The sequence below is a fragment of the Camellia sinensis genome, chromosome 11, assembly GCF_055761805.1.
Source record: "Camellia sinensis isolate YWXY chromosome 11, ASM5576180v1, whole genome shotgun sequence".
Classification (NCBI taxonomy): domain Eukaryota; kingdom Viridiplantae; phylum Streptophyta; class Magnoliopsida; order Ericales; family Theaceae; genus Camellia; species Camellia sinensis.
Genome location: NC_138971.1, coordinates 115,142,276 through 115,150,657, shown reverse-complemented (window position 1 = coordinate 115,150,657; position 8,382 = coordinate 115,142,276).

The following is an 8,382-nucleotide window of genomic DNA, read 5'->3' as shown; positions in this document are numbered from 1 at the left end:
CTAAAATACATAAATAAACTAGATTAAATCATGGAACATATTATAAGATGAATTCCCATGAACATATAAAATAATATGTAAAAAAATAGTTCAAATCAAAAAGTTTAAAGAACAAAAGATAAGAGATATAAATTGAAACCTCTGTAATACCACAATTTCCTTAAAACAGATTCACTGCCTCCCGATGGATGTTAGAGGTACGCCGACGTCTGTCTCTCAGGATACGACAGTCGAAACCAACTACTACAGAAGCACTTTCTGAATAGTTTCGGCGAACTTGACAATGGCTGCACTCTGTCTAACAAGAACCAAAGAAGGGCCTAGTAAAATAATATGGGAAAATTTTTCTTTTGTTTTGTATACAAAAACTATCTCCAACATTTTACTCAAAACATATCTCCATTTTTCATTAAAAAACTCTAAAAAAATTATTCTATCAAGTTGGAGGGGAAAGACCTCTATTTATACAAGTGGAGGAATCTCTAGCCATGAAGGCTATACATCAATAGAGCCATCAAATGCCATTAACCAAGGTCATCAATTCTAGCCATTAGGGTTAAAACGGTTGAAAATCTATAACCACTAATATAGTCATTAACTCCATCATCAAAAGATGAAAGTTATAAAAATTTAAATTTCTCATGTGCTTAATATATACAAATAAATATGTATATAATGATGTTTAAATAAACCAACTAAATGGGTTACAAAATGGATACTAATGTTGGGTCACAACTCGATCCAAGCCCAATTCTCAAACACATACACAAGCTAAGCCCAACACAACATAGCTTAGTCCAAGCTCAAGATTAAGTCCAAGTCCAAGACCAAACCCAACACATGCACAAGTACAAACCTAGGCCCAGTCCAAACCAAGATCAAGTCCAAATCTAAGTCCAACTTTATTGATACCCATTTTATGAGACAATTTCCATTCACAACTTAATAATTTCAGCTTATTATTTTTGTATTGCAATCTTCTCACTTAAGAGAATACAAAACCATTCAGATCCATCTCAACCGGTAGTTGGGTCCCACTTTAATTTCAAATTTAAGTTACCAAAAAATCTTTATTTTCCAACAAAATTAACACTTAAATACAACTGGATCTATTATCTTATACCCATTTAGTTCTAAGCTTTATGTAAAACTAGATCTTGAAGCATGGTTTGTCTAGTCCCTCCTTGCCTTAATTCATATGTTAATGGATTTACTTTATACATTTCTTAAGTTTATTCTCAATTAATTTTTTTATTGAGTTCAGGATAAACATTTTTCTTTGAGGACCAGTTTATCAGGTTTATAATATAATGCTTGGTAAAGATAAATCATACAGTAGAGATGATGCTGGAAAACACAAACACACCATAAAACCGCACTTAATGAACTTGCAACCATGAATGGAACTCTACAATTGGTGTGGGTAGTCGGTGGACTCTCCCATGGTTAAATCAATGATCTTAGAAGAACTCTTAATAGAACAGTAAAACTCACTGCTTAATGATTGTGTACCTTATTTCTAGAGTGGATGGCTTGCTTATAAGTGCTACTAACCCCCTTTGCTATGAAACACAGATACGGGTACGAGGTACTGGTATGGGTATGTCGTTACGGTGAAATTAAAAAAAAAAGAAATACGGGTACAGCTTGGTACGCTTGTAAAAAAATATCAATTTTTAATTTAGAGTAATGCAAAAATTAATTAAATGGTTTATTTGTTAAGGTCCAACCTATAATTAACATTTAATGCCAAAAGAAAAAGTATAAATCAAATGTCAATATATTAAATAATTTACAAACCATAAGTTAATTTTAAAATCATGCTAAGCATAAAACAAAAACTAAAAAAGAAATCTAGTGAAATGAGTTTTATCTCTGTAATAGAAGGAAAATATTGTTTCAATTGAGGTACGGTACGACTTGAATATATACTAGGTATGTCTGGGTACGTCAAAAATTAAGAAGAAAAACTTGAGTACGTGTTTCGTGTACTCGGTACGTATGCAGAAGTACTATACGAGGTACGGTACGTCGGTACGAGTACGACATGTTTTTCGAAATACCCATACTCCGTAGGCCCCGTTTGGTAGAACTGTGAGAAAGTGATTATAGATTATAGCTTAATAGATTATAGCTTATAGCTGTGAACATAAACTGATTTTTAACTTATAAATTAAGCTTCTCCTCCCCCACTTAAAGAATAAGTTGATTTTTAACTTACAAAAATCTATAATTTGTATTGTTAAGTTAAACCAAACATATCAAAATAATTTAAATTAAATTAAAAGTTAAAATAATCTGAAAATAAACTCTACGAAAAAGGGCCATAGCCCATTTGAGAGATCTTTACATGCCTCCTTACTACTCCGCTTTAGGAGAGATCGTGTCTCATGTTTACAATATCTGAAGAATGCACAAGCATGTACTTATTCATAACATTGTCCACAATATGGACTTGCTCATAACATTGTCCACTCATTCCTCGGGCCTAGCCATCCGACTTGCAATAGAGCCTTGCAACATGTTCCAAGGTTCAACTAGTCATCCTGCCATGTGTCCTGCTCAACCGCCAGAACATTAGCTCAGTCGTATATAGAGTGGTAGTTCGAATTTTAGTCTCACTATGGAACAATTACTTGTTATTATAATAAATGATAATTTTATTTGTAATACATTTTTCATCAATTTTTTTTTACGAACTAAACATAGAAAGTCATTTCATTTCAGTTGATTTCAATAAACGAAAGAGAAGATAACAGTTAGGCAAGACAAGCTTGTAGCAGCAATGCTTCATACCTTGTTTGGTTGGATTTTTGGGCCTCCTCTAGTTGGAGCAGGCCTGCCTGTTTGATAGAGAATAGAGAAAGGGTGTTGAGGGATGGCTCGAACTTTAAACAAAACACGTGATAACGAAACACCTCATATATCAGGCTAACACCTGATCTTAGCTAATCTTGGTATTAATTGTTTGGTTTTAATTTTTTGAATTCAATTTTTTAGAAATTAAGTTTTTTTATTTTTCATATTTTTTATTTTTAGTGAATATTTTTAAAATTTTAAACAATTTTTTTTACTTTTTTAAATATACTTTACTTAGATGTATCTAAAAATAAAATATTTATAAAAAAATATTTAAAAAAATTAATATATTAAAATATAGATAGTTATATATCGTTTCTATGAACCAGACTTATTTTGCAACAAGTTTTGCTCTAACTTTCAATGATAAATTTATTAGTATAAAAACATTTTTTTTTTTTAAATACAATTCAACTACTTACACTTTATGCATCATATTTCAATACAAACTAACACAAATAAATAAAAAATAAATCAAAAGTCTAAATGTCCAAATTTTTTCACTTTAATAAAAGTTTTAATATCATTACCAATACTAAGGCCTCGTTTGAGAAGTGGCTATTTTAGAAGGCTATTTGACTTTTTGGCTATTTTAGTAGACTATTTTAGTTTTGTGTTTGGGAAGATGAGATGAATTTTTAGTTGGGTTCTTGTATTGGAAAGTGTGTTGAAATGATGTTTAAATTTAAAATGACAAATTTGTCCTTAACTTTTTATTTTTTAAATTGATATAAAGGGGCAAAATGGTAATTTTCCCATTGATGTATCAATTTCCGGCTGTGACAGTGTAGGCACAGCCTACACTGTCCAGCGCAGTGCCTATTTTTTTTTTTTTTTTTTTTTAAAAAAAACTGTGAACAGTGCTACTTTTTGGCTTATTTATCAAATGAGGTTATAATAGCCTCGTTGACAGCTTCCCAAACAGCGCCTAAATGATCATTCGACAAACACAAAACATACGTCAAAACAAGTGACAAATACATACAAAATTTCATTCAAGATTTATAAGTAAATTTCTACTGGACCTATCGGTAATTATCTCAAAAAACAAAAAACAAAAAAAGTAATAAATTTATGTCACCCAATTTTATCATCAATGATAATTTGGGAGACTTTTGCCCAAGGGTTTGAATAGAGCAAGCCCAAGTTGTGCTAATATTTGCAATGCAAGTCCAACCGGCCCAGTTTCACTCACAAGGCCTTGACTAAGGTTTGGGCTTGGTTGGTTTGTCTAGTCCTACTTAACATTTTTTTTTTATTTTTTTTTTCAGAGAATTGTGTAGTCCTACTTGGTGCTGCCTAATTCGTATTCATATTTTTGACAGTGTATATTATAATTTTATTTTGAAAAGAAATGAAATTAGGAGAAGATTATGAGAGTCATGGTGCCTCTATTTCTGAGAGGGTAATTTTTGGAGAAAATTGGACCGAGCTGTAAGATGGACTTTATGGCCCAAAGTATGAAGAACTCAGTAAAAGGCCGTAATAACATTCCGGCCCAGAAGAAACATAGTTACTCCGGCCCGGAAGAGGTATAGTTACTTCGGTTAGGAGAGGTGTAATTACTTCGGCCCAAGATGGTGTAAAGCTACTCCGGTCTGAAGGTAACTTGATGTTAGTCCGGTCACACAGTTAGTCCGGTTGCGGTGTATTATTGTTAGATCGGTCGGAGCTTGCTACTTAGAAGCTTGGTCTCAGCATACCATGGTTGAACGGGAGAAAACCGAACTAAGGATAGTTCGGCCTACTCTGTGGCTCAGCATAGCCAGTGTTATTTCGGTCACATAGAAGTTCGGCCGTGGTAAAAACCATCCCACTTGGTTTAAGCAGTGGGGGAGGGTGTAAAAGGATAAGCATTATCCTTAGGAATATGAATCCTAGGAGGACTCTGCATGGAGAAATAAAAGTCCTACTAGGATTATGCCACTCGAAACCTATAAAAGCTCACAAGCACCACCTTGGAGGAGGTAATTGAACACAATTCTTTCTGAGAACATAAAACTTTGTCTATTTGTCAAGCTTACTGACTTAGGCATCGGAGAGGTTTCCGGCACACACCCGCCGGCTAGCTCACGTTTGTGTTTTCAGGTGATAAAGCGACGTCGTACGGAGGAGCGTGGACTTGGTCAACAGGATTATATGAGGAGAATTATTTCCTCCCCGTACAATTGGCGTCGTCTGTGGGAACAACAGACAAGAACAAAAACCTCTTGACTAAGCTTCTCCTTTTCTCATTCAATGACACACATTGAAGACTTGTCGCAGTCCGCCGTCGACGGACTAACTCCAGAGGGGGGCGCAAGGCGTGAAGGATTACCTTCTGTCCCTCCCATGGCGGACTTGGAGCCCCAAAGACATACCTCCAGGAGGGATGCTAGGAGGAGACGGACTCACAGCCCCCGTCAATCCCATTCTCAGAGTCCTGACAGGCAAAGGAGGAGGATTGATCCTCAAGCCCTGGAAGATCGCGTGAAGGAACAAGATGAACTAATTCGGAAGATGGCGGCGGACATGGAAGCATTAAAACACCAGATGAAGACTAAAGATGTGGCGACAGGAGAGGGGCGCAAGCACAAGACGCCCCCTCGCCACTCAGAGAATCGTAGTAGGAACACTACACCCTCCCAAGGAGAGAGCAGAAGCCTCAGGACAGGCGACACTCATTCCTTATCTTCCAGGACTCGTCACTCCAGGTCTGAGAGGACGAGATCCGAAAGATCATACACTGAAGGAAGCACGTATTGGCCTTCACATTCACACTAAACCAGATTTAGACAAACAGAGCTGCCCAGGTCATCTGACTTACGAACCGTGCTCGAAGAAAAAGCACGATGCAAGGAGGATGCCAGGACAAGGGATCCACACCGAGTTTCGGCCTTACAACGGTTGGCTCCTCGGACGCATGGAAGCGTCGAGGTTGGAATGCCAATACCACGACCGGCCTACGAACCGACGGACAAGGCATTGGCAAGACTACAGACTTCGCCGTTTGTCCCAGCGATCGAAAACGCGCCCCTACCATCAGGCTTCCTTCAGCCGAAATTCAATACATATGAAGGGAAGACGGACCCGTATTCACACCTGAGCCACTTTCGCCAAGTCATGGCTGTGTACAGGCGAAACGAGGCCTTAATGTGCATACTCTTCCCGTCAAGTCTTGGCGACCTAGGCTTGACTTGGTTCGAAAAGCTCCCAGAGGGCAGCATAGCCTCCTGGGCCCAATTGGCAGAAGCGTTCGTAACGAGGTTTCGGAAAAATACTAAAACACCGGTGGAGATAGATCAGTTACTCTCCATCGACATGGGTGAAAAAGGGACCCTCAGATCTTACAACAGTCGCTACTGGGAGACATTCAACCAGATTGGAGACTGCCCCACCAATCTAGCCATTGCGCAATATAAAAGAGGCCTACCCGTAGGGAACAGACTAAGGGATTCGATTACCATGACGCCACCCCTCACCATGGAGGCCCTGATGGAAAGAGTGCATCAGCACATCAGGGTAGAAGAGGATGGCGCACGTGCAAAAGCAAAATCTAATACAACCATAGTACCAGAAAAGAAGACCTCAGCAAAGGTCAATACAGTAGATCGGCAGAATAAAAACGGGCGTGGCAGACGAGATAACGGAGAAGACCCAGACAAAAGATGGTTGAGAATCCGCACTGCCATAACAACGGTGTTCAAAAAACCAATATATCGGATTCTGAGCGAAATAAAAGATGAGCCTTTCGTCAAGTGGCCAGCCAAGCTAGGGGAAGCTCAGAAAGATTACGATGACAGATCACGGTGTACCTTCCACAAAGAAAAGGGGCACCGAACTGAGAATTGCACGCCACTGAGACAGCACTTGGAAGAATTGGTGGCAGCAGGCCACTTGGACAAATACATTGAAGGAGGAGCGCAACCGGCCCCCCAAGATCATAATGACCATCCCAACAGAATGCCAATCGATACACCACCTCAAGGCATTATCAATGTAATTCATGGAGTTTTTGAACCTGAGCGCGTATGTGAGCTCAGAGGTTCAATCAAAAAGGCTGAACACTTTAGGGAAGTATTAAGTGCCCAACCTGTCATCAAGAAGGGGAAAACAGAGGCAACAAACGTCATGTCTTTTTCGGATAAGGACTTGGAACGAATTTACTGCCCCCATAATGATGCCCTGGTTGTCACTCTCCGAGTCAAGGATTTTGACGTCAAGCGGATTCTGATTGACCAGGGTAGTTCATGTGAGATCATGTATTACGACACATTCAAGCAACTAAAGCTGCAAGACAAAGACTTGGCGCCTGCAGTTTCTCCCCTGATTGGATTCAACTCCATGCCAGAGTGGCCTGTCGGCAAAATAATCCTTCCGGTCAGAGCAGGAAGTGTAACAAAACAAGTGGAGTTCTGGGTATTGAAGGTCCCCTCCACATACAACATCATCTTGGGCAGAACATGGCTACATGCCATGCGTTCGGTAGCGTCATCATACCATCAGGTAATGCGGTTCCCCAATGACACCGGCATAATTGAAGAAGTCTATGGCGATCAGATCATGTTAAAACAATGCTTCGCCACAGCGAATGGAAGCCGAGCTGCCAAAGGATACGTTCATTCGGTGGAAGAACCAGAGAGTAATGAACTATTCGCGAACGTCGGCAAAGAGGATGATCAGAAAGCGGTGGAGGACTTGGTGGAGGTAAAAATAGATGAGAAGAACCCGGATAAGTTCTTCTTGCTTGGCTCATCATTGTCCAGCACTGAGAGATTAGAGGTCTTGGAATTCTTGACCTCTAATATCGAAGTGTTTGCCTGGACGCCCTACGACATGCCAGGCATTGATCCAAACTTCATCAGTCACCAACTCAATGTCCACCCATCCGCCAGACCAGTCATTCAATGCACACGCAGATCGGCACTCCACCACGCCGAAATAGTGGCAGAAGAGGTAGGCAACCTGCTGGAGGCAGGAGCAATAAGGGAAGTGCACTACCCAAGATGGTTCTCCAACACAGTCGTAGTGCCAAAAAAGAATGGTAAATGGCGTGTCTGCGTCGACTACAAAACAGTCAACAAGGCGTGCCCAAAAGATAGCTTTCCTCTACCAAGGATAGATCAACTGGTGGACCTAACGGCAGGGCATAACCGACTTAGCTTTCTGGATGCATACAGAGGCTACCACCAGATCGCCATGCATGAACTAGACCAGGAGATCACATCCTTCACAACACCAAGGGGGTTATATTGCTACAAGGTCATGCCCTTTGGCCTAAAGAACGCAGGGGCGACATTCCAAAGGATGGTCACCAAGATGTTCGAACCATTGTTAGGCAGAACAATGGAGGCTTACATCGACGACATGGTGGTCAAAAGCAAGGATGAGAATAACCATCTTAAAGACCTAGACGAGATGTTCCAGATCCTGAAGAAACACAAATTGCGCCTCAATGCGTCCAAATGCGCATTCGGAGTTGGATCTGGCAAATTCTTGGGCTTCCTGGTGACCAACCGAGGTATAGAAGCAGACCCCTCTCAG